Raw genomic sequence first — 26,956 nt, 5'->3', positions numbered from 1 at the left:
CTGTCCTCCAACATCACGACGACATCTTTGCGACAGGAGAGGAAGGTAGCTGTTCCAGAGGCCCGAAGGCACAAAGGCTAAGCGCTAGGGTTCTAGAGGCGAGCTGCCTGGGTGTGTATTCTGGCTCCACGTTCCTGTGCCTCAGTTTCCTCATCCTTGAACCATCATGATACTAACAGTGCCCCCAACCTCACGTCAGTGCCGTGACAACTAAGGGACAAAATGCACGCATAGTCCTTGCGGTGGTTCTAGCACCGAATCCGTGGCCGATAAATGCAGTTATGATAGTAATATGGCCATCTTACCCCAAGGATGCTGGAGCCCAGACGGGCCACAGGCCCCTCAGCCCAAACACCATCTACCTCTCAATAGGACACTCGGTCTCCTGGGTTAGGTGGCCTGCTGAGTCTGTGTGTGTGCCGGGACAAAAGGCCACACAGCACCGGAGTTAAGGGCCACCCTGCCACAGTCAGACGCCCCAACCGACTGAGCCACCCAGGCGCCCCTTGAAACTAATATATAGTGCCTTTCTGGTCAAACGGGCCTATCTGAGAAGCTTGGTGAAAATGCCATTTCCCAGGCCCCACCCCAGAACCACTGGGTTAGAAAACCTGGTGGGGGAAGACCAGAGATCTGCATTTTAGCAAGTTTCCCAGGTGGTCATTTGCAAACTGAAGTTCGAAAACCACTGCCATAAAAAGAAGCCGAGAAAAGGGGCTGGGGCAGGCATCCTGGAGCCAGAAGGAGGGTTGTAAAGGTGACCAAAGAAGTGGTGGGGTGGGGGGAACAGAGGACCGCACGTGGCTCCTGTTTTGCATGAGAGCAAATCACTTCTGCCCACGTGTGCCCTGCGTGCTCCACCAGCGTAGACATAATTTGCAAAACCCTAACTCACCCTCTGCCAAACCCTTCCCCCAGTCCTGGAAAAACGATACTCGCACTCAACCTGGGACTGCCTTCTCCATCCTGATCTGCAGGAAGAGAACATTTCCAACATACTGGATACACTGCTTGAAGACTCCTATCACCACTGCCAGGAATCGCATTGCAGGAAGGAACATAAGTAGTGCGGTCACCCGGAGGTTTGCTGCAATTAGCTCTCCCTTTGGTTTGTGACAGATCCTAGCTCCTGCAGCGAGCTGTCCTCACTCATCCGCAGGGAAGGAGGTTTCGTTTAATGTCACGCCACACACACAAAAGTGTTGCTGATGTGCATGTGCACACACACAAACGCACCACGCGTTGTGTGCAGGTGTATTTAAGCTTCTGCAGTGATTCGAGAAATACAGCCCAACCATCAGGAGTCACCTGGACCATAATGCTGAGTGCTAGTTTCCAAGGTACCAGGAAGGTACCAAGCTAAAAGGGGGCTGGAAAAGGAGCGGACTGATACTTAAGGCCAAGTCCTGTGCTGGGGGTTTCTCATGTATGTTTCCCATCAATCGATCAGGGAGCATATTATCAGCTCCATTCTTCTGATGAGAAAACGAAGACACAGAAAGAACCTGCCCAAGATCCTCTACGATCGAACCCTCACGTGGCTAACCTGAAGATCACGTTCAATACTTACTCAGTGCTGCCTTTAAGTTCATAAGCTGTAAGCTTGGTGGGGAGGGAGGGGAGAGTTTCATCCAGAGAGGGGAGCCTATGGAAACTGACCTCTCCAACCAGTGAGAGAGAAGAAATAACTTCTTAACAAACAACTGAACTCACAAGCAATCAACAGTCATTGAGAAGAATGAATCACAGATAAGCAACAGAAAAAAGCAAATCACATTATAATCACATCCTTCCAAAAATAATGGCTGTTACATTTCTAGGCTTTTTCTAGCCAAATACGTATTTTTTCTAACCTACAAATAAAATGATACAATTTTTGCAATTTTATAAAAAATTTTACACTGATTTTATGTGAGTAATTAATGATGTTTGTCCGATCCTGATCTTCTGTGAATTTATGTCAATCCATAAATTTCTCTGCAGAGTCTAAGGGGAAAGATGAAACCATTTGCTTCTTTTTGTTTGTTTGTTTGTTTCCTGTTATGGTCTGTTCAACAGCCACTAGTACATTTAAGGAAGGGTTATAGAGGGTTCTATGTATACCGGCAGTGTGTTTTCGTGAATGATGCGGACTTGAAAAACATCCACCCCCACCAAAATTTCAGGTGGGTTTCCTCCTCTCCATAGATGCAAATGGAGGCTAGGTTTTGCAGCAACTGATAAAATGACCCTCCCCCCGCCCCTCCCCCACTGCAGGGACCAGCCCTCCAAGTGCCCCCCAGGACTCCCTTCCAGCCTTCCCCTAGTTAGGAGAGTGAAAAGTAACCTCCTTTCCTCCCTTTTGGTGTTAACGAGGCTCCCTATTGAGACATAGTTAATCACATCAATTAAAAGCCTTTCACATTTGGCCTTGCCTGCCAGGCACAGGCCCTCTGTCCAGGGGAAGGTGGGTAAGATAAGTCATGTCCAGAGATAACTTATATTCTTTCCTTTCTCCCTCTCCACCTAGGCTTTTTTCATTTGTATGTTTGTTTGCTTTTTAATTCAAGCTTAATTAGCACACAGTGAAATGTGTTTAATGAACACTCTGATGAATTCTGACAAATGCATACACCAAAAACACTAAACCTCCAAGACATAAAACATTTCCCTCACCCAAAAGTTTTCCTGAGCCTTTTCTTTTTTTTTTTTTTAATGTTTATTTATTTATTTGAGAGAGAGAGAGAGAGAGAGAGAGAGAGAATCCCAAGCAGACTCCACACTGCCAGTGCACAGCCCAATGCAGGGCTCGATCTCATGAACCTTAAGATCATGACCTGAGCCGAGATCAAGAGTTGGGATGCTTTACCGACTGAGCCACCCTGGCGCCCCTCTCTGTGCCTTTTCTAATTGTCTCTGCCCTCCTCCCAGAGGAAACCACTGTACTAATTTCTAGCACTATTCATTAATTTCGTGTGCTCTGAAAGTTACAGAAAGTGGAATCCTGTGATTTTTAAAGACAGGCATCTATGATGAGCAAGAATGCCCAGTTCCTAGCAGGAATGAAAACCGGCGTAGGCCCTTTGGAGAACAGTCTGGAAGTTCCTCGAAAGGTTACATACAGAGTTACCACATGACCCAGCAATTCCACTCCTGGGAATATAGACACAAGGAAACGCAAACACACATCCACTCAAAACCCTGCACATGAACCTTCAGAGAAGCAGTCATCATTCATAATGGCCCCAAACTGGAAACAACCCAATATCTATCCACTGATGACAGAACAAATGAAATGCTGTTCATGCACACAATGGAATGTCACTAAGGCACAGAAGAGAATGAAGTACAGACACATGCTGAAAGTGGATGAACCTTGAAAACATCACACTAAGTGAGAGAAGCCAGTCACAGAAGACCACATATTGTATGATTCCATTTGTGTGACACGTCCGGAATAGGCAAATCCATAGCAACAGAAATACTAGGCTGCTCAGGACTTGGGGGTGCAGGGGAAGGCAGGTAGGGAGGTGAGAGCGAAATGGGGACACGTCTTCTCTCTGAGGCGGTGAAAATGTTCCAAGATTGTATGATATCTAAATTGTATGCTATGTGAATGATATCTCAGCAAAACCGTTGCAAGAAACCAAACATTCAGAATCAACCAAAGTGGAGCCATGGGAAAGACAGCAGTTTTCCCGCGGGGGGATTTTAACAGAAGAAACGTTTGACACTGTAGCCCAAGAACCTGGTGCCACCTGGGGAGCGTAACAACGGCCCAGGAAGGTCTCCTTCCCGTGAGAATGTCCATGGCTTTCCTGATTTTCCCAGGGGTCCCTGCCCTACCTCCAGAGTCTAAACTCTGAAGAATCCAAGACCTATTGACCAGATCCATTCATTCATTCCAACATTTATGAAGTCTGTGTTTAGTAGAAAGCACTGTGAAAGTAGAAAGTGACTGCATTTTTAGGGGCATATTGAATACCTCTGTATGTTTGGTCCTGTGTTTAGCAGGTGACAGTAGGAGACTGGGAAAGGCGGGGTGGGGGGTGGTGGGTGGTGAAGAGCCCGTTATGAGAAAAAGGTCAAAACAAAACTCTGAGGTCCAACGGAAGTGGTTCCCACTCCTGACCTCCTGCCTTCACCTCTCCCTCCCCCATGTCCCTCACCTTCAAAGACCAATAACCTGCCCTATGGTGGAAACATTAAAAGCCCCAGCTCTGGGAACCAAACCCCCACTCTACCACCTACAAGCTGGGTGTGACTGCAAGCAATTTTTTTCTTAAATGTTTATTTATTTATTTTGAGAGAGAGAGAGAGAGAGAGACACGGGGAGAGGCAGAGAGAAAGAGGGAGAGAGAGAATCCTAAGCAGGCTCCGTGCAAACAGCGCAGAGCCTGACGCGGGGCTTGATCCCACGAACCGTGAGATCATGGCATGAGCCGAGATCAAAAGTCGAATGCTTAACTGACAGAGCCACTCGGGCACCCGGCTTCAGGCAGTTTCTTAACCTCACTTCCCCACGTGTGCAGTGAAGATGTTGGCAGTTAACAGCCTGCCCTATGCGGGATTAGATCGGCTCATATGAGACTCAGCAAACTAAAGGGCCACCGGATAGTGAGTACTTTGGGGGCACTGTGGGCCATGCCGTATCTCTGTGCTGGCTACTCATCTTCACCATCAGACGTCAAAGCCACCGGAGACAATACGTAAAAGGGAGAACATGCTGTGCTCCGATACGTTACTTAAGGACAATGAAATCCGATCTCATGTAATTTTCACGTGTCAGAAAATAGGATACTTCCTTTGATTATTTTTCTCAACCGTTTAGAACTGGAAGAGCCAACCTCAGCTCGTGGGCTATAGAAAAATGGATGGTGGGCCAGATGGGGCCCGTGGGCTGCAGTCTGCCACCTCCAGAGGTAAAGCACTTAGAACAGTGCCTGGCTCAGGGACACCTGGTGGCTCAGTCGGTTAAAACAGTGCCTGGCACACAGGAAGCACTCACCACCCACGAACCACACCCCAAGCAACAAGAAGCTGGGCGTTGGCCGCCTGTCACACCTGTGCTGTGCCCTCTAGGTACCGTATCTCACGGAAGTCTCACCTTGACCGTGTGAGGCAGGTAACACGAGAAGTCAGGTAAGAAAGCAAAGCCTTAAGTGAGCAAAGGGGCAAATCCAGGTGTTTCGGTCATGAGCTCTTGCTTCTGACTGTTAGAAAACACCGCGCTGGCCGCCAGGGCATGCCAGGGAGCCAGACCCACTCAGGTTCGGCTCCAAACACCACAAATCATGATTGAATTAACTGGGGACGTTTGTTACAGAAAGCGAGGGCCGGAAGGGGGACAACAACATCAGCCCGCGGTGAGGAAGGTCCTCTGATGCAGGGACACGCAGGCTGGGAACAGTAACCGCGCGTCTGGTGTTACGCCAAGTGTCAGAGAGAAGAGGCCGGAAAAGGCACATCCACCCTGCTTCCCTGCGGCGGTGGGCTCAGAGACGTGGCGGTGTCCCGGAGGGAGAAGCCGGGCCAAGCCTCCCGAAGGGCACGCAGGGGCCTAAATGGCCTCTTGCACTTTACGGGAATACATCCTCATAAAATAGGAAAATCTAGTCGCGAAGATTTAACTACGAGGGTATTCACGGAAGCACCGCTTGTCACGGGACAAGAGCGGAATTCGTAAGTGCCCCAGACACCCAAGAAGAATTGGAGGGCCCCTGCCACCGCTGTCTGAACAACGGCGAGGCTGCGTGTCCCAGCAGTCGGATGGAGCGAAGGAGCAGGAGTGTGCGTGCAGACGGGGAAGGATATTCATCACGTACTTAGTAACACCGCTACGGGCAAACACACGCGTGCGCTACGGTGCTGTTACAAGTGTGTGCATATGCATATACACCCGCCCTGCTAATTAGTCACCTCTGAATGATAACAGCAGCCTTTTTAGCTTCTTCCTTTTGCGTGTGAGGATTTGGAGATGTTTCTGGAATAGACATGCGGTGCTTTGTAAGAAGAAACAAAGTCCAGCCGGGGCCCCGGCAGGAGTTCGGTGCTCCCCGAGCGGCTCGTCGGTAACGGGGACGTGCGATGCATCCCTTCATCCAGCGCCTCCTTAGGGAGTGTCTGCCACGGGCCAGGGACTGGGATACGCGCTGAAGACTGGGGGCAGATGAGGCAGACGGTGTCGTGGGGAGGCCGGTCAGGTAAACACATCGGTGCACTCAGGGCTCAGATGTCCCGCAGTATTTGCAGAGGGACCGCCAGATCATGGGAGGGAGGAGAGGTCTTTTCCCATAACCTGAATGCGGCCTCAATTTGCTTCGCGGCCTCTCAGCTAACGAGCTACTGGACAGAGGAAGGTCCTGGTAGCCGTGAGCATGCTGGTGTTCAGGCCGATCGCACTCGAAGACTCTGGCCTTTATCTTTCTCGTCGGGGAGGCCGACATCCTGTCCAGGCAGCTGTGTGGATCAGCGGAGGTTCGGGAAGCCTTCTGTGGTGGCAAAGCCCTGCACACACAGTGGGCACCGTTTAATGCCAAGATCTGAACTCCTTTCTACAAGGGCTGGACAACCTGGAATTTAAGTCATGATGGATGCCAAAGTGCGGGGAAGAAAACATGTTTACAAACTGAAAGTCTCAACAGAGGAGGGCAGTGAGTAGCAGCGGGATTCCCCGTCACCGCACCCTGGCCGGGCTCACGTCATATGTGCCTTCCAACTCGGCCAGCTCCTGACTTTCTGGGACATGTTTGTAACCCCAAGGACAGTCGGCACATTTTAAATTGGGGGAAAAAAATTTTCTCTGCAAGATTTTGTGCACATACAAAGAGAAGTATTTAGGACCTACGGCCTTGAAAAGAAATCCTTCATATCTCACCTCCAGTATGGTGAAGAGTAAAAAAAGGCTTTCCAGTTAGGTGGACAGGGTTTAAATGCTGGTGCCTTTGGTAAATTGCTGATTATCTCTTAGCTTCAGGATAATAATATCTTCCCTGCAGGGTAATAATTAGAGCGATATATGTGCATAGCATAGATGATCAATAAATGATAGCTGGGTTTCTTCCCCCCTAGTGGGAAGGCTCAGGGAACAAAGTGGTGGGGTCACCCTGCCCAGAAGCTGTACCCTAGGGGAAATCAGCTCATTATGAAAGGAAGGGAGAGAGGCCCAGGTGGTCGGGCCACCCAGAGCTAAGCCTGACCTCAGCTCAGCCTGCAAAAGGTGAGCCAAGGATACTAAGTCTTTCTCAGTAATGTAGGCAAGTGAAATAAAACCGAAGGTCCAAATACGAAACGAGGCCTGTGCGTGGACCCCTCTGAGATCCTGACTGGGGGAGGAGAAGATGTGGGTGTTTTGGGGGGGACGAAAAAGGAAAGGGACTTCATCAGAGACTGAAGGTGGCACCAGCGAAGGCAGCTAGGAAAGCAGCCATGGACAGAAGCAGCACAGTGTGGTCCCTGTGCAGATCCCCCCACAGCAACTAGTTGAGCAGGCCTGGGACGGGGCCGAGGACTGTCCGCATTCTACCAGGACCCACTGACACTGCCACTTCTCAAGGCCCGGCCCAGGGAACTGCTCCTGCAGTGAAGGTGCCAGCTGTTGGCCTGGGGAGGGCTCACTCAGTCCCAATTCCAGCTGGGGACCAACTCCCAGGTCCAATTTTAGTATTTTCAAAAAAAAAAAAAAAAAAAAAAAAGCACGACCTGTGTCCAGAGCCAAGGCAAGCTGCAAACATACAAACAGGGAAACAGCTTTAGAAGCAGTGTCCTCAATTTCAACCACACACGTGCATGTGCATACGTTCGTATGTATACGCACATGTGTGCACACAAATACAGACATACTTGGCTGTGCACACATATACATGCACATTCACATACACACACATGCATATCTGTATACGTACACCTGCCTATACACATGTGGGCGTATCCTCACGCAAGCTCTGCCTCAGTACTAATATTATCCCCATTTTCCTGATGGGGAAACAATAAGAAACTAGCCTAAGGCCACACAGCTAGTCTGTGGCAGAGGCTGGATCTGAAACAAGACAGTCTGGCTCCAGAGTCCCTGCTGGTACTCACTAGATTAGGACAGATAACCCAAGAGGTTAAACGGTAGAGGCTGAGAGTCATAAACTCTAAAAGCAACTTAGGCCCTGGGGTTGGCTGCGTCTGGTGAGGCTTGCCAAGAATTCCTCCCGTTTCTGTACACGCATGTTGTTTTTCCCCTCCAAAGTGAGAGTCCGTTTCTCCTGCCCCTGAATCTGGGCTGACCTGTGACCGCTTGACCAGCAGAATGTGATGGAAGTTCTGAGCCTTGCCCTAGGGAGGCCGGGCAGGTTTTACACCAGGCACTTGGGGGGGGGGGTCCAGCCGCCACACTGGAAAAGAAGGTCCGGCTGGACTATGATGGACTATGATGACAAGGTCTCAGAGTAAGCGAGAGGCCTCAGCCGCTGCCCCAGTCATCCCGGCTGAGGCCCCACGTAAAGCCTTCTGGCCACGCGGCCTCGCAGGGCTCCCCCCGTGAACGCAGCCACACTGACTCCAAGTGGAACAGAAGAACCACCCTGCAGGGCTCAAGCACCCCACAAGACCGCGAAAAATAAACAGTCCTGGTGTTAAACCCCTAAGTTCTGGGGTCATTTGTCAGACAGCCAGTAGACTGATTTGTGCACCTACGTGGCTTTTGCAGACAGTATACATCTCACGATAAACAGCATTATTTGCTGAGCACTGTTTGCCGGGCCGCATGTGAAGTGATTTACAGTTACTGTCCTGTTTAGTCTTTATTGCCACCCACGTGGCAGATATTAATATTATTTCCATTTTACCCACAAAGACAGTGAGGCCCAATGAAGTCAATTAATAATTTTCTCTACGCAGTGGCAGTTCCTGGATGTGGCCCTAAATCTGGCTTGTTTTAACTGCACAGACTACTCCGATTTCTCCAGAGAAAAGAACCAGGGGCCTGTGTGTGTATGCATATTTATACGTAGACACCATGGCCTACCCAAGTCGTCACATGAAAGTTAGCCCTGCAAACCTGGACCCACATTCCTGGCCCCCAGTCATGATTTACCATCATGGGTCACGCAATTAGCAATATGAACGAGACCTGTAGCCAGAGCCTGTCACGTGAAACCGTGGGATGCCTAAAGTACGTGGTGAGAGGCTACTGGCCATGTTGAAGCCACCGAGGGATTAGCTTAGGGCAGAAGGTCAACTGGCAGGGCTGAAACAGATCAGGGCGCTTCAGGCAACAGGTGTCGGGAACAAAGATGGCGACACGGGATGCCGAAGGAAAAGGAGGGCGGAAACTGAGGTTGGTTCCAGGACCTGGTTTTACTCCCCAGCAGCTGTGTGACCTTGGATCATACGTCACCTCTCTGGGCCTCATGTCCCCAAGCAAGTTTGGTGATGTCCAAAGAACCGTCAAGTTCTTCCCATGATTCTCTGTAGCTTCATCTCCAGCAAAGATCATCACACAGCATCTCCTTTCAACTGTGGGGAAAGCCCTGTGAACTCCACTTGGCCACCATGAAGAAACTGTAGGACGGAACGCGTCACTTGCTTTCTGGTGGCGACACAGTCAGTCACTGATGGAACCTCCAAATCCCAGGAACCCTCGAACCTGGGCTCCTCTCCTACTGGTTAGTACCACACTGTTCCCACTCTGTTCTCACACACTGAATTCTAGCTCCCCTTCTGTGGGAACTCACACCCAACCAACACCTCTGAACGCATCCTGCAGCCAGCTGCAGCCCCTCCATTAACACAGAAGTCTGGCGAGAGGTTATCACTGTCAATGGGTTTTGTTTCCTCTACCTCCTTAGAGTTGGTATCAGGCAGGCCAGGAAGTTTCTTTTTCCCTGCAGTCCATTTATGTGGGAAGAGGAGAAGGACCTGTCAAGTGCAAGGGAAGAATCAGCTGGGCACGTGGAGATATGGGCTGGCCCCCGCCTGGCCTCCCCCAGCCCTCCTGGTCACTCCACCAGTCCCGTGCTGGGGGGCTATGCTGACTGACAGGGAGGACCACGGGGGACTTGCCATGATCATTAATCAGGAGCATTATCAGCATCCTGAAGAACCTCTGGTCTGCTCCAAAGCCAGTTAGGAAACTGACCTTGTCCCCTTCCTGTCTCATAAGCTTCCAGTCCATCCAGGACCAAGAGATGGAATATTTCCCCATGTCCAGCACAACAAAGCCCATCTGAGAAGCCCACGCAGACGTCAGATGGGACAACCTCTCATCTCATCTCGTGAATGGGAATGCTAAGGCTGGAAGTCATGCCAGTGGGTACAAAGTACCCGGTGCACGTGAAGCCCCACTCTAAGTGCCCAGTGTGCTGTGGTCTGCAGAGTAATGGCCACCTGCGGATGCCCACATCCCAATCCCCGAATCCTGTGACTAGTTAGGTTGCGTGGCAAAGGCAGATTTAAGTGGCAGAGGAGAAGAAAGTTAACGTGCTGACGTTAAAAGCGAAAGATTATCCTTTGTGATTTCTGTGGGTCCGATATAATCAGAAGCATCCAAAATGGGAAGAGTCAGTCAGAGGAAAAGGTAACCATGGAAGGAAGGCATGGAGAGGCATTATGTCGCTGGCTTTGCAGACAGAGGAAGGGGCTGCTAGCCGAGGAATGCAAGGGGCTTCTAGAAACTGGGGATGACAAGAAAACACTTCTCCCCTAGAGCCACCAGAAGGAACCAGCCCTGTGTTCCTTGATTTTAGCGTAGTGAGACCCACGTTGGACCTCTAACCTATGGAATTGTAAGATAATACAGCTTTCGGACACTGAGTGGGTGGCAATTTGTCACAGCAGCAATAGAAATCTAATACATGAATGGACCCACTCAGTTAAAGTTCCTACAATAAACTCTACGAGGCGATGTAGCAGTCCACTATGGCTCCAAGGACGCTGTGTAACAAAACATCCCAGCCCAAGGCAAACAACAACAAGCGTCTGTTTCTCACTCGCATGCCTGCCAGTCAGCTCGGGCTCCGGCTGGTACCGGGGGGGCTTGTCTGAGCTCAGCTCCACTCGAGGCGTGAGTTTAGGATCCGCTCCACGTCTCTCATCCTCTGTGGATTGGAGGCCATCAGAGGCCTGCTGCCACGATGAAACGTACGTGAGAAAGGAAGCCCAACCTTGTCCAATTTCCATCTTCCGCTCCAGTCATGCTGCTAACACCCCACGGGCCAAAACAAGTCGCGAGGCCAAGACGGAAGCCGTGGCGGGGAGGAGTGCGTTTGCCCACCTGGAGGCTGTGGCAAAGGTGTACTCGTGTTAATTTGATTATGGGGGAGTCAAGGACTGGAGCCCATAGTTCAGTCCACCACAGGCGGACGCTATGTCAGCGTTCCATTTTGCAGATGAGGAAACCAAGGCACAGAGTTCTTATGAAACTCATCCAGGATCACCCTCCTAGTAAATAATGGAGCGAGGATCAGAATCCAGCCTGGCTTCAGGAGGCTGGTCAAGGTACATCTACTAAGTGGAGAAGCTAGGGCCCCACGGCTCTGCATGTCACAGTTTCTGGGGCAGAAGGAGCGGCATCCAGGGGCTGCAGTGATCTCCAGAAGTAAGAGGAAGGCACTGGGAGGGGTCACCAGTGAAAACTGCAGCCAGGCCCTGCTGTCAGGTCCAGGCCTGGGGCCAGAGCACCTTCCAGAGATGAGAAGCATCCAGGCTGAGTCAGATGCCTATGGCGGGTGGTTGCAGGACCAAATGTCCTTCTCCCCCTGCTGGGGGGGGGGGGGGTTGGGGGAGGGACTCGGGGTGCAGGGCTGGATCTGATGCCAGGCGGGCAAGTCTCCAAGAAGTCAGCACGTGGGTTCCTTTGAAAGCTGTTTATCTGAAGACCAGAGTGAGGTAACGGGGCAGTGAGAGAAGCAGAGAGAAAGCGACACCCACATAATGTGGAAGGACGGGAAGCAGAGTGTAAGGCAGGGCCCTGGAGAGAGGATCAGGAAGGAGGGAGGATTAGGAGAGAGGAAAAGAACAAAACAACGCTCAGAACTAAGTATTAGGGAGAAGTTTTTTTGAAGGCACTGAGCAGGGATTTCCTGGAAAGAGTCAGAAAGTCAAACCGATGATTCTGGGCATCTGTTTAGAAAGGCCACAGGGTCGTGGTGGTGGCCCCTCACCGTCCTGTCCGGAGACTCAGGATGCTCTTGGGGGCCCTTCCGTCTTGTGGCACGGGCAGGGGGTCACCTGAAGCCCCCCCACACTTGACCCTGCAACTGGAAGTCAGCAAAATCGCCACTTTATGGCAAGGGCATGCCAAGGATGAGAGAACACGTGGGGGCCACCCTCCATATCCTACAAGAACTGTGTCTGTCCCTCGTCCTTGTCACCCAGCCCAGGCCATCCCCTGCTGGGGGGGGGGGGGGTCTTCTCCCTCCCAGCTTGAAAGCTACTTTCACCTGAAAGACAGTGCATGTGAGGCCCTGTCCCCAGAGACGAGAAGCCCGTTAAGAGGGCAAGGGCAGAGGATACTTTGTGGGTACACACTATGAGCCCTCAGCCCACCTCCCAGACTCTCCTGTGCCCCGTGCAAGCACCACTCCCCTCTGAGCTCAGAACATCATGGCTCAGTAGAGACTTTCTACAATCACCGCTTAGTGAATACAGAGGGACCCTGATTGCATTCCAGGTCCCTTCCTCTTTAACATGCTGCCAGTCCTGGATCCAGCACAGACACCACAGTGAGGACCTCCCCAAGACATGGGACAAGTGGCCCTTTGATTCATGTACCAACCATTCCCTGAACATCCCTTCTGGGGAAGCACTAGTAAGGCCCTGCCCGGAGGGGTTAAGAATATGGACCCCTGGAGCACAGTGTGGTTTTGAATTCTGGTTTGACCATCTACTAGATGGGACACTGGGTCACAGGACTTAACCTCTCCGTGCCTCAGTTTCCTCATTTGTAAAATGAAGGCAAGAAGAGCATCTACACCCAAGAGGGTCTTAGGAGGCTTATATGGTTGGGTCAGCTTCAAACTTAGAACAGTGCCTGGCACATGGTCAGTGGGGTCAAAGCACTGGCTTTTATTATTCTTACTGCAGTAGGCGAAATTGACCTCATCTTTGCCCCTTCAGGATCTCAGTCTCATGAAAGCAGACAGATGTGAAACAAACACAGATAAATGTATCAGGACAGATCATGCCAGGAAGGAAAAGCAGAGAGCAGTGGGAGGAAACAACGGGAGAAGCGGAGGACAAGAAGACACTCACTGTGCAAAAAATAGAGGGAATGAGCATTCCAAGCAGGGAAATGGCATGTGCAAAGGACCTGAGGTGGGTGAGAATGGGGTGTATCACTCAGCAGAGGTCAGTGTGGCTAAAGAATAGTGAGTGAGGAGAGACATCTGGGCCAATTCATGCAGAGCCCAGTGGGGGATTTTGGGTTTTATCCCAAGAACAGAAATGGGAAGGCCCTGATATGTTTGGCCGAACAGACACAATTTGATTCACATTTTGGAAAGATTGTGCTGGCTGTTGAGCGGAGACAGGACTGCAGGGGGACAAGGATGGATCCAGGGAGCCCAATTTGGAAGCTCTTGCCGTGAGCTACAGGGAAGATGAGGATGATTTTGGTTAAGAGTGTTGGCGGTGGAGGAAAAATAAACTCAGCTCCAGGCCCAGATGTTAGAGGCTCACAGGGAAAGAAACCACAAGGCAGCCAGGATGGTCGGCTGGCTGGCTCTCACCCGCTGCCCTGGCTGGGGACGAGCTGGCCTGGCATGAGTACTCAGGGTACCTTCATGATCAGCCAAGCTGGGACATTCTAGAACACCTCTCTTAGAGGATTTACCTAACAAGGGCTATGCAGGTCCATGATGAGAGGTGCTAATGACCTGGGAGCTGACCCTCTCGGTGGGAAGGGATGCCATGGCGGGAAGCACGTGCAGATTGGATACTCCACATTTTGACAAGTGGCATCTTGAGGGGGTTCCACAAGCTCTGATCTGAGGGGGTGTAAAGGGAGGCATCCTCTCCTCGGGCACAGAACTCCCCCCACGCCCCCAACCCCTCACGTTCTGAGCTACCTATGGGGAGGGACCATGTCCCTCCGGATCTGCAGTCCACGCCTGGAACAGACTCTGGGTAGGGCAGCGTCCTCACTGGAGGATGGCCTCCAGAAGGGCGGTCTCCGTTTTGTGCCTCCTTCTGACTCCGTGCCAAGCACAGACCTGCTACATGATGTGCACTCAATCAAACGGGGTCCAATGAAGGAATAAGTGACTGTCCTCCATTCCCCTGGAGCAAACTGCTCAATCACCAAGTCAATGGCCAAGCCGAGGACCAGGCATGGTAGCCGGTGCCCTAAAGGAATCTGCATCATGCTGGGAAGACAGACACAGGCAGGAAGAGACAAGGTCTAGCCCAGCTGTCCAGACATGAGGCGCTCAGATGGAGTCTTTCCAACGGAGGAAGATGACCGCCAGGCAGAACAGCCCAGCGGGAAAGCAAACGGTGGAAGAGAATTCGAGCATGGGCAGGGTTTGGATAATCCGAGGGTCGGTTAGAGAGAGGGGACCCCCTCACTCACTGAAGGCCTGTCATTGGCCAAGCCCCAGTAAGAGCCTTCTTCTCAGAAGAACCTCCGTGCTGGAGCTCCCAGTCCCAGTCCCAGCTGAGGACACTGGGATTCGGACCAGCAAAGTGACCTGCCCGCTGTCAAAGAGCCAGCAGCTGGCAGAGCTGGGGAAGAACCAAGCCTTGTCTGTGGTCCCCTCAAGACAAACGACAGGATCAGGTACACAAGTCAAAGAAAGACAATGGTCAGTTCCAAAGACAAGAGATGAACCCTGCACGCGAGGTGTCATCACAGAGGTGACCGGGATGGGATCACAGGGTGGGGTGACGTGGAGGTGGGCTTTAGCAGAGGCTGGGAGAGGGACAGGGTCAGAGCTGGGCTTTCAGAACTTGGCCCTGGCTGTCGGGAGGTGAGGTTGAAGGCTCAGCCCACCCCACAAGAGGGCGGGACCGAGAGACGGAAGGAAGCAGGACATGGAGGGAACGGGAAGGAAGCAGAGGCAGGACTGCTGGCTGGGAAGGGTCCAGGGGGAGGGAGAAACCACTTCTCCTTCCCTTTCTGATGCTAGCAAGATTATGACTGCAGAGCGGGGCTGCATAGGGCAGAACTTCCCCAAAAATCAGGAGGAGCACGTATCCCCAACAGAGGTTGCGGTCCCCAAATCACGCGGTCACCTCCCACCTCCTCTGCCCACACTGGAGCTTCGTCTGCAGTGAGCTCTGGCCTCGGGCCCTTGGGGACCCAGCAGTGCCCCTTCCTCCAGATATCAGGGCAAAAGAGAGGCAGAGAAACCGGAGAGATCCAAAGACAAGTGGCAAGCGACAGCAAGAGATGCGGTGTCACCCTGTGCTACGGATGAAGAAACCAAGGCGCAAGAGGTAAACAACCTAATATCACACAATGGGTACCTGCCAGGTTCAGGAATGAGACGCAGGGCAGGGCCTTCTGTGTAGACCTGTCTGTATCAACCAGGGACCCAGAAGGAGGAAGCCAACGAGTACCCTGACCTCACCCCCTTCCTGCCCGCCCACCTCACCTCCCAAACAGAAGCCAGAGGGCCCAGGAGCCCCGTGGGGCATCCGTCCTGTTGCACCTACACAGGACAGCCTCCCTGTCACAGAACAGGGCGGAGGACAGGGAGCATCTGGGGGGGGGGGCAAGGAGGTGACCCGGCACCTCGCCACTCCCCCAGCCAAGACCGTGGAGGGTACTAGAGCCTCAACAGCCTCCACTCTGCAGAACCAGGGGGCAGAGGCCCCCCGCCCGGGCTCTGCAGCGAGAGGCCACCTGGCTCTCCCCCCACACGCGCCAGCCACCCCCAAGGGATCTAGCATCTTCACATCCCCTCTTTCCTTCCTCATTCACACCCCCTGCCCGGCCCTGCCTCTATCGTCTGCAAACATCTCAAAGGCAGGCAGGCTGTTGGGAGTGGCCAGTTGTCACGTGGAAGGGATGGGGGGGGGCAACCGACGCCCAGTACAGTGCGAGATGCCCACTCGCGCCCGCCCCGGCCCGCCCCCCACCCTGCCGGCCCAGCCCTGAACATCGAGGCCTGGCTGCCGGTAAAAAGAAAGGGCTCCTATCTCTGATTCCTCAGGGCCTCTGATAAGAAATGTCATCCCTCGCTGGGTAATATTACCCGCCCGATAAGAATCTCTATCAAGCTCAAACATATGGCTGGCTACAGAACACAGAGCCCAGCAGAGCAGGATAATTTATTTGCTTGAGCTGAAAGCCCTGGGCGGCCGAGAGAAGTGCACTGAATAAAAGAGGAAGAGGCAAACTCGAACCTCTCTGACTTGCCGTGGGGATTTTCCCCGGGGAAGGCGGCGGCACCTGAGGACATCAGGGGGCCCTCCTCACTTTCCTCCCTACACGATAAGCACTCGGCCCGAGTCCTCCCTCAGAAGACACTTTCACTTAGGGCTACCACGGTCAATCCTCATGACGACCTCCAGAGAGGCCTTTTTCGCTTCCTTTTACAGCTCAGGAGACGGAGATTCGGCAAGGTTAAGTAACACGGCCAAGGTCACACAGGCGGCCACACCGGAGCTCGGACTCGGACGCCATCAGGTCTGCGTCTGGGTCGCCCGGCTCCTACCCCTACATTCATCAGTCGGGTCAGGCGTGCCCAACTTCACTGCGCACACGATCGTCTCCAAGGTCCCCCTGAAGCCTCTCCTCAACTCTTGCGTCTCGGCAGCCTGGGGGAAAACGAGGCTTGCCGAGCATAGAGACTCAAGGGAGAGAGGAAGGGAGGCCAGGCCAGTGCGCAGGAGAGGGAGAGGGGATGTCGGGGGCTTGCACCTCATGTGTCAGAAGCACGGTGGGTAGAAGGAAGTTGTGGAAAGAAAACGCACCCCCTCTGTACACCCCTTCGTGTACTCACCGATGGAAAGCTACTATGCCCGGCCCTGGGACTGGCCCAGGCAACAGAGCTGGCCCTGCCCTCATGGAGCAGACTGTCCCCTGAGACTTACAGGTCAGTATAGAAGCAGGAACAACAGGATGTGTTGAGTGTGGACGCCTGAAGTATAGGTGGCCGACAGGGAAAGGTGGCAGTTAGAACAGCTCTTTGCACGCTCTACACCGTTCTCTGCCCTCCTTTCTTACTCAACGTTAAGGCTGACATTGCTTTTTTTCTTTTTTTTTTTTTGGATGTTTATTTATTTTTGAGAGAGACAGAGACAGAATGCGAGAGGGTGGGGCAGAGAGAGAGGGAGGCACAGAATCCAAAGCAGGCTCCAGGCTCCGAGCTGCAGCGCAGAGCCCGACGCGGGGCTCTAACTCGCGAGCTGCAAGATCATGACCTGAGCTGAAGTCGGACGCTCAACCGACTGAGCCACCCAGGCGCCCCAGGCTGACATTGCTTTACGAAGGTTAATATGGCTTCAGGATTGTTCTGCATTACATAAAGCCACTATTTCTTTTTTTTAACAGCCGTGTGGTATGCCACTTCATGGATGCATTGTGATTTCAGCAGCCAATCTGGAACTGGGGAGCTCTCAGATCATGTCTCATTAAAGACACACGAATAGGTGGAACACAGAGGATTTGCTGTGTCGGGCAGTGAAATGACTGCATATGTGATCACGATGGTGGATACATGTCACACATTTGTCGGAGAAGATAGAACGTCAAGAGTGAATCCTAACATACACTATGCACTCTGGGTGATAATGACGTGTCCGTACAGATTTGTCAGCTGTAACAAGTGTCTCACTCTGGTGCGGGATGCTGACAGTGTAGACACGGGGACAGGGAGTGTATGAGAACTGTCTGTATTTCCCACTCAAGTTTTCCGTGACCCTAAAACTCTCTGAAAAATGGAAGTTTTTTGTTAATAAAAATCAATCGATCACACAAGTGTAAATTTAACCCTGGCTCCGTTCTATTCCATTTTCTGTTGACTACATTTTCTCCTGAGTTTGGGTCATACTCTCCTGTTTCTTTACAATATGCAGTAATCTGATTAAAAATTAGGCACTGCATGTCAATAAATAAACAGTGTCTCATCATTTGACAATCTCGTGGCTCCGTGTGTGCCTGCCTCCCTCAGACCTTGGTGGGGCTCTGGTAAAAGAACCTTACTATTCTTTGGTGAGCAACTCCTGCCATTTCCACAAAAGCACGTGAAGAAACAAACATATTTCACTTCTGGTCACCAAAAATCCACTCCTCCTGCCCCTTCCTCCTCTGGCCCATGGTAGCTTAGTTCTGGAAGCAAGCTGAACACTAAGCAAGACAACCACCTCTTCATTCAGGCCATTCCCAGAGCTGGTCAAATTCTTCTGGGCCCTGAGATGTTTAAGAATGCAGATAGCCCAAGGCTGGCGAGAGACAAATCTCCACAGGAGCTCGGGACTCTGCCAAAATCATAGCCTGACCTAGGAAAACACAGTAAATATCAATTATGCAATTTGGAGCCCGAGGCACCTTGAAGAAAAGCATCCATTACAAACAGAAAATCCTCTGATAGTCAGAAGATAAAGAACACATATCTCCCCGGCTGAAATGAGGTAGAACCCAAGGTAAAGGAGGTTATCCTACCTGGGAGAGGTTGGCATCCACTGGAGGGTCCTGAGAGAAAGGCTGTGACCCATGTGGTCACAGTTGGAGGGACCAAGAGCTTTGGGAACCAAGGGGAAGGCAGCACTGACTCTTGCTGCATGAGTTAGAAAAGAGGATATTTGAGCTAGGTATTAAAGAGTCAGGGGGTTACCAGGCAGAGAAAGGAGAGAGGACTTTCAGATGTCTTAACATCATGTGTGACATGGAGTGAGAAAGAGTGGCCCGCCAGTGGTCAGGCTGTAAAGACAGCCCTCCTATGCTGGGCCTATGGTGTGGCTTTCCTCTACAGAAGCCATGGGGAGTCACAGAGGCTCTTGAGCAGCAGAGTGACAGATTACCTCTAGCCCCGTCATCACCATGAAGAGACTCTTGGCCACATGGGACTGATATACCACAGTTCCCAGATCATTCTGCAAAGCAACTGACATGGTGGTTAAACAGTAGCCTCCAGAGCCAGCAATCTGCCTTGAAATCCCAGCCCTGCCCCTACCAGTTTGAGCAGGTTGCTTATCTATTTGAGTCTTCTCATCTGTGGAATGGGGGTAATATCAGCAGAGGCGTCTCAGTGCTAGTGTGTGAACTGTGGCCCGGGTAAGTTAATGTACGGAAGGTGCTCAGGCCAGCGTCTGGCACATGATAGGGGCACAGCACATGACAGCTTTGGGGGCTGTTCCCATCTCACTCGTTTCTCCATTTTCCTCTTTCGGCGCTGTCTGTTCTTCTGAGACCCCGGCTGTCCTGAATCTGAGCAAAGGTGAGCAACTTGAAGGCAAGGTTGGCTTCAGGCTTAGGAGGGCTGGAGCTATTGTCTGAAACTGCCAGCCTCTCATGAGCTTCCCAACATCCCTGAGGCAGGTGTGATCTAAGACGGTGCTTCTCGGGGTGCCTGGGTGGCTCAGTCGGTTGAGCGTCCGACTTCGGCTCAGGTCATGATCTCGCAGTCTGTGAGTTCGAGCCCCACGTCGGGCTCTGTGCTGACAGCTCGGAGCCTGGAGCCTGCTTCGGATTCTGTGTCTCCCTCTCTCTTTGCCCCTCCCCTGCTCATCCTCTCCCTCTCTCTGTGTGTCAAAAATAAACACACATTAAGACGGTGCTTCTCAACACCGTCGCACCACAGAACCACACCTGGGGAGAGGTTACAACCTCAATGCCCGGGTCCTGTGTGGTGGGGGCACTGGGGATCCCGGCAGCAAGGTTGTTAAACTCCTCGGGGTGAGTCCAACATTACACCCGGTTTGAGAACAACTGATCTAAAAGTCGAAGGGAAACACGGCAGAGGGAAAGTGCGCCACCCTCAGTTGGGTAATCTCCAAAAGGCACTTGGCTCCCTCGGTTTCTGTTTCCTCACCCACAGGGCAACGCCTGGGCGCCTTACATCTGCCCAGGGATGTCACACTGAGCTGGCAGCATTGAGATGGCCCTGGATCATTAAGACTGTGGCAGAGCCGTCAAATCTCTTCTGGAAATAGGCAAGGACATCGAACACCAACAGATGCAATCACGCAGCGACATGCGGTGGGAAGAGCTGCAGTCAGGTGCGCAGAGCTGGTAATGGGTTAGGCTCTCTCGCTCACCAGCTACCGGCAATCCCATCCCTTCTGTGCTCTGCTTGCTCAGTGGAAGACCGGGGGTAAGAACTGATTTGCTGATCAGACAAGCCGTCTGTGAAGTGCAAGCAGGAAGACACAGGTCACACTAGAAGAGTCAGGCTACTGGAAAACATTTTTATTTAACATTTTCTAGGTCCTCCTGCAACATGGAAAGTTCCGGAGAGAGAAATGCCCCCTTCTGCAACTGGTGTGACATGGTGGGGAGGGGACAAGGAGCAGTGCCGGCCACATGAAAGCTTTCTTCACGGCAGGCCGGAGTGGAACCTACCAGGGTCCAAGTGGGGATCAGCGATAGGACAGGAGGGCAGGGCGTGGCCGAGGGCGGCCCCAGGGAGACGTTAAGATAGGAAATGTTATCTGGGAACAATGGAACCACCACACCGTTGTCCTGGCCTGGATCTGACAAGCGGGGATAAGACTCCAGGAAACACGTCCCTCGACAACTGGCCAGACTGGGCCCGACACGCCAGTGGCCCATTTGTTTGGTTTTGCCTCCATTCATTCATGTCCCCTGCAACAGGCATAAATTCACCATGTACCACGAACTGTGTTAGAAGGTGGGGATGCCAAGATGAATAAGGCCTGGTCTTCACCCTCGGGAGGGACAAAGACAAGGCAAACGAAGAAGTGACATTTAGGTACAGCAGCAACAAAATCGCCACCACTCACTGATGGCCAACTGTGCATCAGGCGGCATGCTTTTTTATTTTATTTTACTTTATTTTAGTTTAAAAATTTTTATTTATTTATTTTTGAGAGACAGAGAGAGAGAGGGAGGGAGGCAGAGAGAGGGGGACACAGAGAGTCCCAAACACTCAGTGCAGAGCCTGATGTGAGGCTTGAACTCACAGACTGTGAGATCATGACCTGAGCCAAGATCCAGAGTCAGATCTTAACTGACTGAGCCACCCAGGTGCCCCGTATTTCATATTTAACCTCTCAAATCTTCCGTGTCCCCTCCAAGTATGGGCACTAGCTCCATTTTACACAGAGGGAACCTGAGGCTCAGAGAGGCTGATTACTGGGCATAGATCACACAGCAGTTGAGAGGCTGGGCTCAGACCTGGACCCAGAACAGTGCTACTCCAACACTTGGGCTCTTTCCTCACAGCTCAATGCTGCAACCAGAGAATTGAAAGGCAAGGAGACAAATATCCTCTCTCGTGTACCTCTTACAGGCACAGTCTCCGCATTTAGAGGAAGTGTTCAAAAACGTAAGGAGCAAACAAGAAACAAAATGAGGCACAGCACCCAGACTATATTTATCATTCAATAAATGCTTATGAGTCAGGATCCAAATGCTATAGCATCTGAGGAGCAGAGCAGAGATGTGAGGAGGTTGGGACCTGGCAGACCCAGGCCTGAATCTCAGCCTCAGGGCTTACACCTCCCTGAACTTCATTTTCCTCGTCTTAAAAATGGGAATAGTAAAACCTACCGAAGGCCGACTGGGCTGAGGTCCGGATAATGGGGACAATTTCCTGCCCTCAAGACCCCTGCAGCCCCGCCTGGGGCTTGTAAAAGGGCAACCAGAAGAGCAGCTGGCATGTTCCAGAAGCTTCCGCTGAGTGTGGAAATGGGCTCCACACGAGGAAGGGGCACACTCGTGTTTAATCTGGGCACTGCGACTGCACACAGGCCTAGCCACCACCCCTCCCAGGCCGGCTTTTTGTCTTGGCAAGTTAAGACTCCAAATGCTGGGCTACAACCAAACGGGGGTCCTGGGACAGGCTCGGGGAACCGCTGCCACCACAGGCAGCTTTTACTTAACCTTTACTGCGTCCGCGCTGTGCTGAAGGCACCAGTTAGTTTTGTTGTCTGTTTGTTTTACCAGCAGGGAGGCATTAATGGTTTGTTTGTTGTTGTTTTTAAATTTATTTACTTATTTTGAGAGAGAGAGAGCACGCGTGCACACCCAAGTGGGGGAGGAGTAGAGAGAGACTGAGACAGAGAGACACGGAGAGAGACAGAACCCCAGGCAGGCTGTGCACATTCGGCATGGAGCCCGATGTGGGGCTTGAACCCACAAACTGTGAGATCACGACCTGAGCCCAAATCGAGAGTCGGACGTTTCACCAACCGAGCCACCTAGGAAATGGGACTCTGGATCCAGATTCGCCCACTGCTCGTAGCTGGGTGGTCTTAAGCGAGTTACTTTACCTCTTTGTGCCTGACTCTGGGCTTGGAGGCCGTCTCTAAAATAGGCACTTATCCACGCAAGAGATACTTACTAGGTACTCACCCATGTTCCAGGGAATAAGCCATTAAACAAAAGCAACAGAAAGCTTTGCATTTGTGGGTCTCGGGGGGGGGGGGGGGGGGTCAGGTGGTGGCAGAGAGTCACCAAACAGATACACAAGTGGGTCACATGGTGCGAAGTGCTCCAGAGATCACTAAAGAGAGAACGGGACGGTAGATGGGTCATGAGGCGGGTACTATTTACACAGCACGGCCAGGAAAGGCCTCTCTGATAAGGAGACGTTTGAGCCACGTGTGCGTATGGGTGATGTTTACTGAGCACTTACTATGTGCCAGGCATGGCTCTGGGTTGGGTGAGGTGTTGTGCGTGGAGTGACAAACTCCAGCCTCTCGGGCAGCCCTAGAAGCATGGCAGTGACCCCCTCCCCCCATGTCGCCCAGGACGAAACTGCTACACGTTCTGCTCAAGGTGACTGAGGGGGATTCCTGAACCGGACTCGGGAGCCCAAGCTTCAGACCGCTGTGTGCTAATTCTTCCATTCCTAGGGCTCCATGTGCCGGCCAGTGATGCTCTGGGGGTGACCGCTGTGATGGCTGTGGAGATGCCACCAAGAAAGAAGCAGAAAGAGCAGAGGAGGAAAGGAAGAGAAAAGACACTGCTCCTGGCACGAAAGCCACCTACCACACCCATCTGGAAAATAAAGGAACGTGGACTGTGGGCGCTGCTCCCTCTCTGTATCTGTCTCTGACAGACATCCTGCCTTCTCTCTTTTTGTACTCGTCTTTACCTAATTTCCTCCAGGAGGAAGGCCTGAGGCCCTGTATCCATTTTAGACTGACTTCTGAACTGCCAACTCTGTCCCAGGTTCTGCGCTCTCCCACAGCAAAGGAAAGAGCCATCCCATCCAGGCCACGACGGCACCTCGACCCTGCCCACGGCCATCGTTCCAGAGCCAACCTTGGTGTTTTTCTGCTCAAGCCACAGCCTTGGGCAACGGTAAAACCTGGAGGGCGGACAGCTAACGACGGTCCTAGAACGTCCCAGAGAAGCAGACATGGTAACACTGATCAGCTGCTGTCAGGCTGCCTCAGCCTGCCTCAGGCTCTGGCCCAAAAGGCCAGAAAGAGCTTCTTGAAAAAGACTGCTGAAGAACGTGCTTCCGGGGACCCGCCATAATGTGCTTCCTCACTGCCTTGCCATTGAACTGGAGCTCCCGAAGGCACGGCCTCAGGAATCTGCCCCTACGCTTAGCATCTGTAGGGCCACCATGTTTGATGAAGGGATCCACAGGTGGAGGGATGCAAGAGAAGGAGAAGAGGAAGAAGGGAGCGAGGGAGGTGTGAAGTCGGGTGACTAAAAAACACGTATGTGACACGAAATCATGAGAAGTACAGATAAAAGAGGAAGACGAATAAAAGCAAAATGCCACGGAAGGGCTTTAGAAAAGAACCACGGAGTGCTACGCGGTAGTTAAGAAAGAATGAGGTGTGTGTGTGCACGCGTGTGCGCGGACACACGTGCACGGAAGAGGGGAAACACGGATGCGTTGAAAGAGTCGATTCTTTCCAGCTCCAAATGCTATCGAGTCCGTGGAGCCAGACCCAGGGCTGCTGGCTGAACCTGGCGATAAATCCCAAGGAGATCAGCTGACCCAGTCCACCGCCTCAGGCTGACGTTTCCACCCATGATGAAAGGAAGGCCGTGCCCTCTCTCCAGGGCTCTAGGCCACAGCAGTCTTGTGACCCGGCTTCCCAGTCTCTCTCTGCCCCTCCGGTTCCTTGAAGATACTTGCACTGATTTCGAGACAAAATAACTCGGACGACCTCCCCTCGCCTCGCAGCCCCCAGCCTGTGATGACCCATGAAGGGACACTCGCATTGAGCTGTAAGCTGAAGACCCGTGGGCTCCTTCTGGCTCTAGGTTTCACCCACGGGATGTTGTGAATATTTCTGAATTCACTGTCTTCATCTAACATCCAGGAGGTTTCATGACGGCACACGGTCCCAAGATTAATTCGGCAGCACTGGTCACACCCAACACAATGGCCGGCTGGGTGCTGAGGGAAGGGAGGGGGGAGACCTTTCATTGAGGGTATGAACTCCCCGCCCACTGGCTACCGTCTCGTCCCTCGGAGACCACCTAGCCCCAGCTCGTCACAGGCCAAGACACTGCCGCTCAGAGAGGTGAGGACACCCGCCCACCGTCACACGGCACGCCAGGGGCGGCCTGGAAACCGGAACTCAGGATTCCTCACACAAAGACCTGTGTCTCTTCTACCTGCCAGGCTGCACCTCTTCTCAGTCTGCACCAATCGCGGCCTCACAAAGTGAGATGGTCCATTTGAGCCTGGCCGGAACAAGGCTTTTAAGGTCACCCTGAGTCCACGTCAAAACCCAACTCAGGCAGAAGAGATGCCTTGTACGACACGGTGGCCCAAACACGTGGGACCACAATCAGCCTAGGCCCGGTCATCGGGACGACTCTTGCTCAATGTTACTCTTTGCTTCCTGCTTTCCACATCCAGAGGAACGATACTTCCCTAAAACTCTACTGTCCCCGGCAACCCACCTACACAGTTCTTGGAAAATATGGGTTAAACGTTTTGCCTCACAAAGAAAAACAAGGAACAAAGAGGGTGAGGAAAATTCATCACCGTGGTCCTGCACTTTTCATTATTCACACCAAACGTCTCTCAAGTCACCAAGTTCAAATGACCCTGACCCTTGGGGCTGCAGAACTATTTTTACCCACACTTGCCAGTAAGGACGCTCCACATGTTTTAATAAACGGAATTACTCAGTATCAGGAGACATGAAATGGCTTCAAGAGGCTGGAGGTCAGGGGAACTGAAAATGTCCTGGAGGGAAGATGCAGAAATGATCCATTTCCGACCCAGGAGAGGGAACGGCCGGAAGCCATGCTGCCTGCTGCCCAGAACACTGGAGAGGCTGAGACATGGGAATTGTAACCCATGAGTCAAACAAATAGGTGGCCCCATCAGGATCATTTCCCAAACTTATAGAAGAAACGAGGAGATAGATGGCAGCATCCAGTCCTGGGGGAGCCGACGCATCGTAAGTGCTCAGTAAATATTACTTACGCGCGCACACACACACGCACACACACACACACACACACACACACACACACACACACACACACACGGTTTCTCAATCTCCTGACCTGTGGCAGAGAGCCCAGTGGACGGCTCCTCTCTGTTCACACTTGCCTTCTTGGGGATCATACCATTCTCGAGGCTTTAATAAGATGCCTCCAGAATACGTATCCAAATACTGATCCTTTTACTCCAAGCCTTAGTCAGCGTCGTCCAGAGAAACAGAAATATATATAAGGAATTGGCTCCCACAGTTATAGAGGCTGGTAAGCCCCAAATCTGCAGGGTAGGGAAAAGAGCAAGCAAATTGGAGACCCGGGAAAGAGCACATGTTGCGGAATGAGTCTGAAGGCCGTCTGGAGGCAGAACTCCTGCTTCCTCGGAGCTTCAGTCGTTTTTCTTCAGGCCTTCAACTGATTGGGTGAGGCCCACCCACGTTAAGGAGAGCAAGGTGTTCTATTCAAAATCTAGTGACGTAAATGTTAATGTCATCCAAAAAACAATACCTTCGCAACCACATCTAAACTGCCGTTTGACCAAATGTCTGGATCCCGTGGCCTAGCCGACCTGACACACACCATTATTCTTCCCATTTCCGATTCATACACCCAGCTACTTCCTGAATCTCTCTCTTTGGATGTCTGGTGAACATCTCAAACGTGAGTGGAAGGCTACCCGCAACATAAGCAACATAAAACAAACACCTCCACTCCCCTCACTGATCCCCGTGTGTGAATAAATGGAAGCTTCACTCTCTACTTGCTCAAGGTAAAACCTCAGGATCACCCTTTACCTGAAACCCACACGAGCCATCAGCAAAAGCTACCTTCACGGTACATTCATATGTGATGGCTTCTTGTGATCTCCTCTGCTACCACCAGACACACCACTGTCATCCCTTTCCTGGATTTCTGCCAAAACCCCGGATTTCTGTCAGAGCCTCCTAACCCATCTACCTTTGCCACCTTCGGTCAATGTTCAGCAGAGCAGTGGAGAATGAACCAGTTAAAATGCACGTCACGTCTGCTCAGAAGCCAACAGTAGCCCCAACTCAACAGAGAAGGGCCAACATCCCTGCCACAACCCCCTCTGAACCATCTCTGAGGCTTTTCCGCTCTTCATGCCCAGACTGCCTGTCCCCCGGGGCGATGCCTGCCCATCACGCGATGCCCAGAAGGGGCATTTCCCGAAGCCTAGCCAGCACCACCGGACCTTATAAGCCAAGTGGTGACCAGGAAGGCATTAGGGCATTAATCTGAGGACAATGTGGGGTGGGTGGATGCCTCGTGTTCACTAGAGGGGAGGGTGGGTATCTTTGGGGATTTGTGACTTTGAAGGACGTCCAAAGGCAGCTGGTGTGGATTGTTGTCCGAACTGTACTTTAAAAGAAGAATCAGGTGGCGGCCAGGTAAGGAGAGGTGGGTGGAGGGAGCAAG

The 26,956-nt window shown here is 52.1% G+C and overlaps 2 long non-coding RNA genes across 4 annotated transcripts in view; one reads left to right on the top strand and one right to left on the bottom strand.

The window, feature by feature from the left end:
• Positions 1 to 9,028: 9,028 nt before the first annotated feature.
• LOC128775342 (uncharacterized) overlaps positions 9,029 to 26,956 on the bottom strand; it is a 219,396-nt gene continuing 201,468 nt past the window's right edge. The window contains exons 4-5 of one of the 3 annotated variants that reach the window (XR_008420068.1): positions 18,575 to 20,257; positions 17,981 to 18,411 (exon numbers count right to left, since the gene is read on the bottom strand). This is a non-coding gene — a long non-coding RNA (uncharacterized LOC128775342). Of the gene's footprint in view, positions 9,886 to 17,980; positions 18,412 to 18,574; positions 20,258 to 26,956 lie in introns of those variants that run through there. The other 2 variants (XR_008420070.1, XR_008420067.1) reach the window with 2 other exon arrangements.
• On the top strand, positions 15,046 to 17,902 carry LOC109273135 (uncharacterized). The gene is made up of 2 exons (XR_002082836.2): positions 15,046 to 15,402; positions 17,465 to 17,902. It is a non-coding gene; the product is annotated as an uncharacterized LOC109273135 (long non-coding RNA).

The sequence above is a fragment of the Panthera pardus genome, unplaced genomic scaffold (assembly GCF_024362965.1).
Source record: "Panthera pardus isolate Hobbes unplaced genomic scaffold, ASM2436296v1 HiC_scaffold_7, whole genome shotgun sequence".
Classification (NCBI taxonomy): Eukaryota; Metazoa; Chordata; class Mammalia; order Carnivora; family Felidae; genus Panthera; species Panthera pardus.
This window is presented reverse-complemented; position numbering and strand designations above follow the sequence as displayed.